This window comes from Cavia porcellus, unplaced genomic scaffold, assembly GCF_034190915.1.
Source record: "Cavia porcellus strain 051 isolate PalLab524CR breed Dunkin Hartley unplaced genomic scaffold, mCavPor4.1 scaffold_25, whole genome shotgun sequence".
NCBI lineage: Eukaryota > Metazoa > Chordata > Mammalia > Rodentia > Caviidae > Cavia > Cavia porcellus.
In genome coordinates this window covers 7732072-7741901 of record NW_026947508.1, presented here as the reverse complement: position 1 = coordinate 7741901, position 9830 = coordinate 7732072, and the positions used below count along the sequence as shown (strand labels likewise).

At 36.0% G+C, this 9830-nt stretch overlaps 1 long non-coding RNA gene across 1 annotated transcript in view; it reads right to left on the bottom strand.

Moving 5' to 3' along the window:
* Nucleotides 1-725: 725 nt before the first annotated feature.
* LOC134472914 (uncharacterized) overlaps nt 726-9830 on the bottom strand; it is a 39173-nt gene continuing 30068 nt past the window's right edge. The window contains exon 2 of the long non-coding RNA XR_010042944.1: nt 726-7874. This is a non-coding gene — a long non-coding RNA (uncharacterized LOC134472914). The remainder of the gene's footprint in view (nt 7875-9830) is intronic.

Sequence of the window (9830 nt, the reverse complement as noted above, 5' to 3'; positions counted from 1 at the left end):
AGGATGTGAGCAGTAGTCATCAAATGAAAAAATTCTTTAAAATAGCAAGGGCTCATGAAAAGTCGATCCAACACTTGCGAGATGACACCAAGAGAAATAACATGAGATTAATCGAAATCAAGGATCTGTTTCTGGTAGGACTGGTGAACAGGCACAAAGCACTGAGGCACCAGTGTTTTGCACAGAGATCTGCATGACTCTGCCAGCTAGTACGGCAGTGGCTTTTCACAAGGAAGCTAAGTCCTGGTGGTGAGAACACTAAGAGCAAAGCTGGCCTGGCTTTCAAAGACATCTGGGGTGACTGGAGGTAAAGAAAGATTACAAACTTTATGCAGATGACTATCATTAAAAAAAAATTCTTCAAAGCTCTTTGGAAGGAAACTCTTTCAAAGCTCTTGAAAAAAAAAACCCAGATGAATTCTACTTTAAATGACTCGGGTTAAGCTCCAGGGTGGGGTTTATGTTATTAAGGAAATTAAGTGAGAAAGAGCTCTGGGACAGCTAAAGCTAATGAGAATTCAGGATGTCAAATATATAAACATGAAAAGGATTGCAGAAGCTAGGAAAATTAAAAGACCAAAATCAGAGCTCTCCCTGCTGGACTTCCAGGGGAAGTAACAGAATAAGCGTGCGTTCTTTTTCTTTGTTTGTTTTTTTTACACAAAAAACGTCGAGCAGTTTGATAGTGCCACTCTCCTGGAAACAGCCCCCAGAACTAGTTGACATCGTCTTTATTTTTTTTATTTAAAGAGAAAAACAAAACTAAACAAAGCAAAACAATAAAAGGCTAGAAGTAATACAGAATTTCAAGAGAAAAAATATACAGTAAGAATTCACCAGTTAATAGATCACATATTGTCATCTTACAAACAGCTGTCCAGATTACAAAATTAAAGCGTACAAAGTGGACATTAATACAGTGAGACTGCAGTCAGTTCTGTTCAATGATCCAAGAAAAACTCAGCAATATGGTTCTCTATCTTACACATTTAAATATACTTGCAGTTATATGCTTGAGATCACTTTCCTTCCTCTCTTTTTTACGCCAACAATCACACATTTTAGTTTCCATTACTTCCACAGTTTTTATAACTTTTTCTTTAAAGAGGAAAAGAAAAAAGATTTTTAAAAAAACAAAACAAAACAAGACGGACCAAAGAAAAACCCAATGTGACAAAGCAAAACAGTCGTTAGATCAGGAGGATGGACATAGTATATAATGAAAAAAAAAAAGGATTACTAGATGATTAACAATGGTTACCATTATGCCTCTTGTTATCCTAAAAAGACTAGCCTATATCAGCTGGTATAAAAGAAAACTGTACATAAGACCAATAGAACCACATTGGAGAGCTTACAGGATTCCAAAGAAGATAATAGTCAAACAATAATGGGCATCATAGAATATCTGGTTGCCTTCCAAATGGTTGCCTATACCCTCAAACTTCATACTATTAAGCGAAACAGAATATAATAAAATCAGTCAGAACAAGATGTGGAGAACAATACAGGGGTTCAAATCAGGTTAATAGGGAAACAAAAATATTACTATAATCTATCGCATTATTTTTAATTTAGTTTTCCCTTAGTTAAAAGATACTAAGAAATAATGTTTTTTAAAAAGGAAAGAAAAAGCAGGGGAGACTGAAATTTAAAAAAAAGAACATCAATAGAACAATACCGGTCAGAACCGAAAAATTTAACCATCATTGTGTTTCACCCCCAGATAGCTTGACATTAATAGTAGTTACCATAGTGACTCTTTCCTTGAAATATTTGAGTCTAACTTTATATACTATAGTATCAAATTTATCAAGACAGTGTGAGACCATTCAAGAGAATGAAATTATTGCAGGGTATTTAGAACCAGCTAGCAGAAACCAAATATCAATTTCTATATTATCTCTTTGTCTATAAAAAGCTTGCTTATACTATCGGCTACATTAAGATATAATAAAATAAAACATGTTAGAACCAATGGAAACAAATGAACAACAACTTGATGGGGCTTCAAAACAGGATGATATTAAATCAGTGCTAGCTATTACGCTTTTATTTTCTTCAAAATAGTTATTGTAGTATCACAGACAATAAAATAAAACCACCCAAATTAAAACTATTCCAAGTAATGAGTGAAAACATTACATGGCTTCAAACCAGTGTGACTGGGAATCATGATTACCACGTACTTTCATGAATTCTTATCGTTTCTTACATTAGGGAAACCATTCGGTATTTATACAGGTGAGTTTGATTTATTTCACTTTCGAGTATGGTCTCAAGCTGCGTCCATTTATTTATAAATGTCTCAATGTGTTCATTCTCTATAGCTGAGTAGTACTCCATTATATAAAATTACCACAACTTTTTTATCCATTCCTCAGTTGATGGAACTTAGGTTGTTTCCAAGATCTGGCTATTACAAATTGTGCTGCTATAAACATGGATGCACATATATCACTGTGGTATGATGCTTTCAGTTCTTCTGGGAATATGCCTAGAAGTGGAATAGCTGGGTCAAATGGTGCTTCCAGTCCCAGCTTTCTGAGAAATTTCCAGACTGACTTCCACAATGGTTGCACCAGTCTACACTCCCACCAACAGTGCAGGAGAGTTCCTTTTTCCCCACAGCCTCTCCAGCATTTGTTGTTGGTGGTTTTCTTGATCTTGGCCATTCTTTCAGGAGTGAGATGAAATTTCACTGTGGTTTTAATTTGCATTTCTCTAATGACTAATGATGCTGAACATTTTTTCATATATTTATTTGCTGTTTGTATTTCTTCATCTGAAAATTGTTTATTCATCTCCGATGCCCATTTTTGGATGGGGTCTTTGAATTTTGGGGGTCTGATTTTTTTTAATTCTTTGTATGTTATAGACAGAAGTCCTTTGTCTGAGGGGCAGTTCACTAGGATTTTTTCCCAGTTTGTGGGTTTTCTTTTATTATGTTACAGATTTCTTTCGATGTGCAGAAACTTTTTAATAAGATGTGATCCCAGTTATTGACTGTGGGAAGCATTTCCCATGCAATTTGAGTCTTGTTCATGAATTCTCTACCTACCCCTATGTCTTCAAGGTTTTTACCCAATTTGTCTTCCAATAGATTTAGTGTTTCTGTTTTAATATTTAGATATTTGATCCATTTAGATTTTATTTTAGTACATGGTAATAGGCATGGGTCTAGTTTTAGTTTTCGGCATATGGAGAGCCAGTTTTTACAACACCATTTATTAAAGAGACTGTCATTCTTCCAGTGAACCTGTTTGGCCCCTTTATCAAAGATAAGGTGGTTGAGTGTGTTTGTAGTTGTGGTTGTATCTTCTAATCTATTCCATTGGTCTTCAGCTCTGTTTTGATTCCAGTACCATGTTGATTTTACTACAGTTGCTTTGTAGTATAACTTCAAGTCAGGGATTGTGATGCCTCCTGCCTTGCCTTTGCTGCTTAGAACTGTCCTTGCTATTCTAGGTCTCTTCTTACTCCAGATGAGTTTTAGGAGTGATTTCTCGAGATCTATGAGGTGTGTTCATGGTATTTTTATCGGGATTGCATTGAATCTGTACAACAGTTTTGGGAGAATGGCCATTTTCACAATGTTTGTTCTTCCTATCCATGAGCAAGGGATGTCTTTCCATTTTCTGAGGTCATCTTCAATTTCATTTTTCAATGTATTATAATTTTCCCTGTATAGGTCTTTCACTTCTTTCGTGAGAGTAATTCCTAAATATTTTATTTTCTTGTTTGCTAGTGCGAAGGGTGTGGCTTCTCTTATTTCTCTCTCTCTGATTTTGTTGTTAGTGTATAAGAATGCTACTGATTTTTGAGTATTGATTTTCTATCCAGCCACATTGCTGAATTTATTTATTATATCTAGGAGTCTTTAAATGGAGTTTTGGGGGTCTTCTATGTAGAATATCATATCATCTGCAAATAGTGATAATTTAACTTCTTCTTTTCCTATCTTTGCACTTTTTATTTTTCTTTCATGTCTAATTGCTCTGGCTAGTATTTCCAGTACTATATTAAATAGGAGCAGTGACAGGGGACATCCTTGTCTTGTGCCTGATTTTAAAGTAAAGGCCTTCAATTTTTGGCCATTTAGTATGATATTGGCTGTTGGTTTGTCATAGATGGCTTTTATTATGTTGAGGTAAAGACCATCTATTCCAATTTTCTGTAAGGTTCTTATCATAAATGAATGTTGTACCTTATCAAAAGCTTTTTCTGCATCTATAGAAATGATCATGTGATTCTTACTTTTGGCTTTATTGATATGGTTGATTACATTTATTGATTTACGTATGCTGAACCATCCCTGCATTCCTGGAATGAATCCCACTTGGTCATGGTGTATAATCTTCTTGATGACTTGCTGCATCCTATTTGCCAATATTTTATTGAGGATCTTTGCATCTGTGTTCATTAGGGAGATTGGTCTGTAGTTCTCTTTTTCAGTTGGGTCTTTCTCAGGTTTTGGTACTAGAGTAATATTTGCTTCCAGGAATGACTTAGGAAGGATTGCTTCCCTTTCAATTTCATTTAAGAGTTTGAGGAGTGTCGGCATTAGGTCTTCTTTGTATTTCTTGTAGAATTCTTCAGTGAATCCATCTGGGAATGGGCTCTTCTTTGTAGGTAATGACTTAATTACATTTTTTATTTCATTAATAGAAATTGGTTTATTCAGCAGTTTTACTTCTTCTTGACCTAGCTTTGGTACTTCATATGCTTCTAGAAATCTGTCTATTTCTTCTGTGTTATCAAACCTTTGAGAGTAGAGGTTTTTGATATAGGTGTTGATGATCTTCTGTATTTCTATTGGGTCTGTAGTGATTTCACCTTTTTCATTCCTTATTGCACGAGTTGGAGGTTTTTCTTCCCTTTTTTTTAATAAGGTTGGGTAGGGGCTTATCAATTTTATTTATTCTTTCAAAGAACCAACTCTTTGATTCATTGATTCTTTGGATTGTTTTCTTAGTCTCTATTGTATTGATTTCTGCTCTGATTTTTATTATTTCCTCTCTTCTTTTGGCTTTGGGCTTGACTTGCTCTTCTTTTTCTAGCTGTTTGAGGTGTAGCATCAAGTTATTTATTTGTATTTGTTCTGTTTTCCTGATGTGGGAACTCAGTGCAATAAATTTCCCTCTGAGGACAGCTTTCATTGCATCCCACAGATTCCGGTAAGTTGTATTTGTGTTTTCATTTGTTTGTAGGTATTGTTTAATTACCTCTTTAATTTCCTCTGTGACCCACTTATTACTCAAGAGTGTGTTATTCAGTTTCCATGTGTTTATGGGATTTTTGCAGTATCTTTTATCATTAATTACTAATTTCATAGCGCTATGATCTGATTACATGCAGGGGATGATTTCAACTCTTTTGCATTTGTTTAAATATGTTTTGTGAGCTAATATATGGTCTATTTTAGAGAATGACCCATGTACTGCTGAGAAAAATGTGTATTCTGTTGTTGTTGGGCGGAATACTCTGTATATGTCTATCAATTCCATTTGTTCACAGGTGTGATTCAGTTCTTTTATCTCTTTGCTGATTTTCTGTCTTGTTGATCTGTCCATTGGTGTCAATGGCATGTTAAAATCTCCTGTTATAATTGTATTACTGCTAATTTGGTTTTTCATTTCTGATATTACTTGTTTTATATAATAGGGTGCTTTGGAATTAGGTGCATATATATTTAAGATAGTTATCTCTTCCTCTTGAAGTTTTCCCATAACCAGTATGTAGTGACTGGCTTTATCTCTTCTGATCATTCTTGGTTTGAAGTTCACATTGTCTGCAAACAGAATAGCTACCCCTGCTTTTTTGGGGGTTCCTGTTGCATGAAGTATTGTTTCCCATTCTTTGACTTTCAGTCTGTGAGTATCCTTTTGGGTTAGATGGGTTTCTTGTAGACAGCATATGGTTGGATTTTGTTTCTTGATCCCTTCTGCCAGTCTATTTCTTTTAATTAGTGCATTGAGACCATTTACATTGATGGTTATAACTGTTATATATTGGTTTATTGGTGACATGTTATATTTCTGCTATTGCATCTTTATCTTTCTGTTCTATTTAATTGTCTGCTTTGTTAAGTGGTTTTTTCTAAAGTGTATCTAGACTATCTTGCAGTATTCTTTGCAGGATTGGCTTGGTGATCATGAATTTCTTTAGCTGTTCTTTGTCGTGGAAGTATCCTATTTCTCCATCAATTTTGAAGGACAGTTTTGCAGGGTACATCAGTCTAGGTTGGAAATCATTTTCCTTTAGGGTCTGAAATACTTCACTCCATGCTCTTCTTGTCTTTATTGTTTGTGTTGAGAAGTCTGCTGTGATTCTAATAGGTTTTCCTTTATTGGTGATCTGTCTTTTTTCTCTGACAGCTTTTAATATTCTATTCATTTGTTCGATTTCTGGAATGGTGATTATTATATGTCTGGGTGTAGTTTTATTTTAGTTATGGCTATTTGAAGTTCTATATGCCTCATTGATCCTGATATCAGTTTCCAATTTCATGTTTGGGAAGTTTTCAGCAATTACTTCTCTAAATATCCTCTTGACATCCTTTGTATTGTCTCCTTTTTTTTTTCATTTATCCCTATCAACCTTATGTTGTTTTTCTTTGCGTCATCTTGCAGGTGTTGAATTGTTATTTCTTGATTTCTTGTTATTTTTAAAAGATCTTTCCTTTCCTGTTCACTGGCTGCAATCTTGTCTTTGAGGTCCAAAATTCTATCTTCGCATTCTTTCAGGCGGTTTTTATAACTTTCAATGGAGTTCTTGATTTCCTGTATATCTCTTTGCATCTGTTTTGTATATTCTGTTTGTTTCTTATATTGTTCATCCAGAGATTCTATCCTTTTGTTTAGTTCCTCCAATGTTTTAGCTGTGTCTTCTTTAGATATGTTCAGGATCTCCTTCATTTCTTTTATTATTTCTTCTTTTACCTGATAGATTATTTCTAGTTTGAATTCCTTTAAAGCTTCCCGGAGCTGCTTCTTTATTTTGGTTACTATTGTTTCAGGTATTTCAGGTATATGGCATGTATTTTCTTCTATGTACATGGCTCCTAGGCTTTCTTGGGATGGGTTGGATGTTTGAGATTGCATTTTGGTCTTTTGTTTTGTCATTTTCCTATATTCCTATGTTTCAAGTGTTGTTCCAGAATTTCCCCTGGTCGTGTTGTAAATTGACTCTTATGTCCTGGGCTCTTGGGACTCCTCTGGTAGTAGCTCCCTCCTTGGGCAGCAGAGCCCCTGGATTAAAAGAGGCTTGCCAGGCTCCTCTCAGGTAGACCTAAAGCCTCCTCAATCTGCACAGCTTCCCCTTCTGGTAGCAAAGCTCCCCTGAGGGATAGAAGGCCACCTGGTGTGGTCCAGGCAGTCCCAAATCCGTTAAGCCCAGTATAGTGTGGCTGCAAGCCCAGTGGGCCCCCAACCCCCTAGAGCAAGGATCTCATAAACTCCCAGGGATTGGATGTTTTGTAACATTCCAGCTCTTTGGATGGCAAAACTCCCCAGGCTTATAGAAGGTTCCTTTATGGTCTAAGTAGGCCTCAAACCTGCTCAGCAGGACTGCTCCTTCCTCCAGGCAGTGGCAGGAGTGCTGGTGCTCTCCAGATCATAAGAAGGTCACAGGCGAGGTCAGAGCAAGTTTCAGCAGCTCGGCCCAGCTCCCTCCTTCCAGCCAGCAGCTGTGGTGTGCTCCTTAGCCAGAGGAGGCAGCGGGCAGACCTGAGGCCCCTCTGCTGGGCTGGGCCCTCTCCTTCCGGCCAGCAGCAGTAGTAGTGTGGTCCCCGGGCGGGAGAGGCGACAGGCAGGGCCGGACCGTGACAGCATCTTTAATCAACCCAAGTTGGAGACCTTGCAGAAGTCAGATAGCTAAAGGAAGACAAAAGCAATATAACTGCGTGGCACAGCAGACTGAGAAAACAAACTATTCATTATTGCACAGAAAATTCAAGCTCACAAAGATCTTAAGAGTAAAACTTAAAAGGTGAAGGTGAAGACAGAAACAGTGAATATTCCAGAAATTTACAAGTTTCAGAGTCATCAGAAATGCTAGAGTGTTGGGATTCAGCGTTATGATCTCCACCAAAAATAATTCCAGTTTGGGGAGTAATTGGCAAATTCCATTAGTTCAAATGCCAGTTTTCTTTGTTTAGAACCATGATTTATTGTTGTCTAATACCTGATGTTTTTCTATGACCAATATTAAAGCCCCTTCCTCCATGTCACTGTTTTTGGCTTGTAAAATCAGTCTTCCTTTCTTTTTTTGTGCCAGGGATCAAACTCATGCCCTCACGCCTGCCAGGCAGGCGCCGTACCACTGGGCTATGTCCCCGGCCCTCTGTCTTATTTTCTAAATATAGTACTTATGCTTTTCACACTGTGAAAATTGTACGATCTCAGTACAACAAAGTAGAAAATAGCTTAGTTCATTTCTAATTTCAGCACTTATTAAAGAACAAGTAATTGTTGCATAGTGTGAGAAACTGAAAGAACCAATAAGGACCGAAATGTACAACAGGTATTGTGAGATGGGAAGAAATTGTTCAAAGGGAAAGAGGAGCTAGGATGAGGGGAAGGGGAAGGGAGGGAGGGGAACAGGAAAAAACAAAACGCTACTTATACTACTAGTTTGTTGAAAAGAAAGGTTGGTGCTAATATCATTTGGAGAATTTTTATGCCTGTATCTTGTACTCTGATTAACTACTTTAAAGATAAAAATATTCAATATATTATTGTTATTCTCCTATTATTTTGTTATGAAATTTTATTTTACTTTTTTCCATAAAAGAAAAAAAATGAAAGAAAAACTAGGTGGGGGAAGGGAAAAGGAAAAAAGAGAAAAAAATGAGTTAAAAGGGATAAAATAGAAACAAAGCTGTGTAAATAGAGAAATGAAGAGGAGCTGAAGGGAGGAGAGGGGATTGGGAAACAAGGAAATCAAAATATGCCATGTGCAGGTACAAGTTCCCTTTGATGAATATGATCATTATGTGTATCTACGATGTACCAATAAACTTCATTTAAAAAGATAATCTAATGTTGAACCTCAAGCTTCTAGAAAAAGAAGAGCAAGTTAAACCCGAAGCATATACAAGAAAGGAAGTTATAAAAAAACAGAGCAAAAATTAGTGCAATTGGCATTAAGAAAACAATACAAATAATCAATGAATCAAAGTTAGTTCTATGAAAGGTTAAATAAAACTGATAAACCCTTAGTCAACCTTATTCAAAAAAGAAAAGACTCAAATACAGGCAATTAAGAATACAAAGATGAAACCATAAAAGATCCCACAGAAACCCAGAAGATCATCAATAACCACTTTGAGAAATTATACTCTAATAAGATGGAAAACACAGAAAAAGTGGGCAGATTTCTAAATAAATATAAATTACCACAGCTAAACCAAGAAGATAAGAAAAATTCTAAATAACTCATCTACCCAATAGATGCTCACAGTCACCACACTTAGTCAATATAGTCTGAAAACATTAACCAGACCTTTTAAATAGGAAAAATAAAAGGAATAAAAATCGGAAAAGAAGTTAAATTATCATTATTTACTAATGACATGATACTCTATACATAGAAGACTCCAAAAACTCCACCAAAAAACTACTGGAAAAATCAGGTTTACAGCATAGAAGGATACAAAGTCAGCGTTCAAAAAAAATACCACTTCTGTACACAAATAACAAACTCACTGAGAGAGGAATTAGGGAAATAACACCTTTCACAGTAACATAAGAAAAATGAGATATGCAGGAATCAATCTAACAAAGGAAGTGAAGAACTATATATTGAAAACTACAGTACTCTGAAAAAGA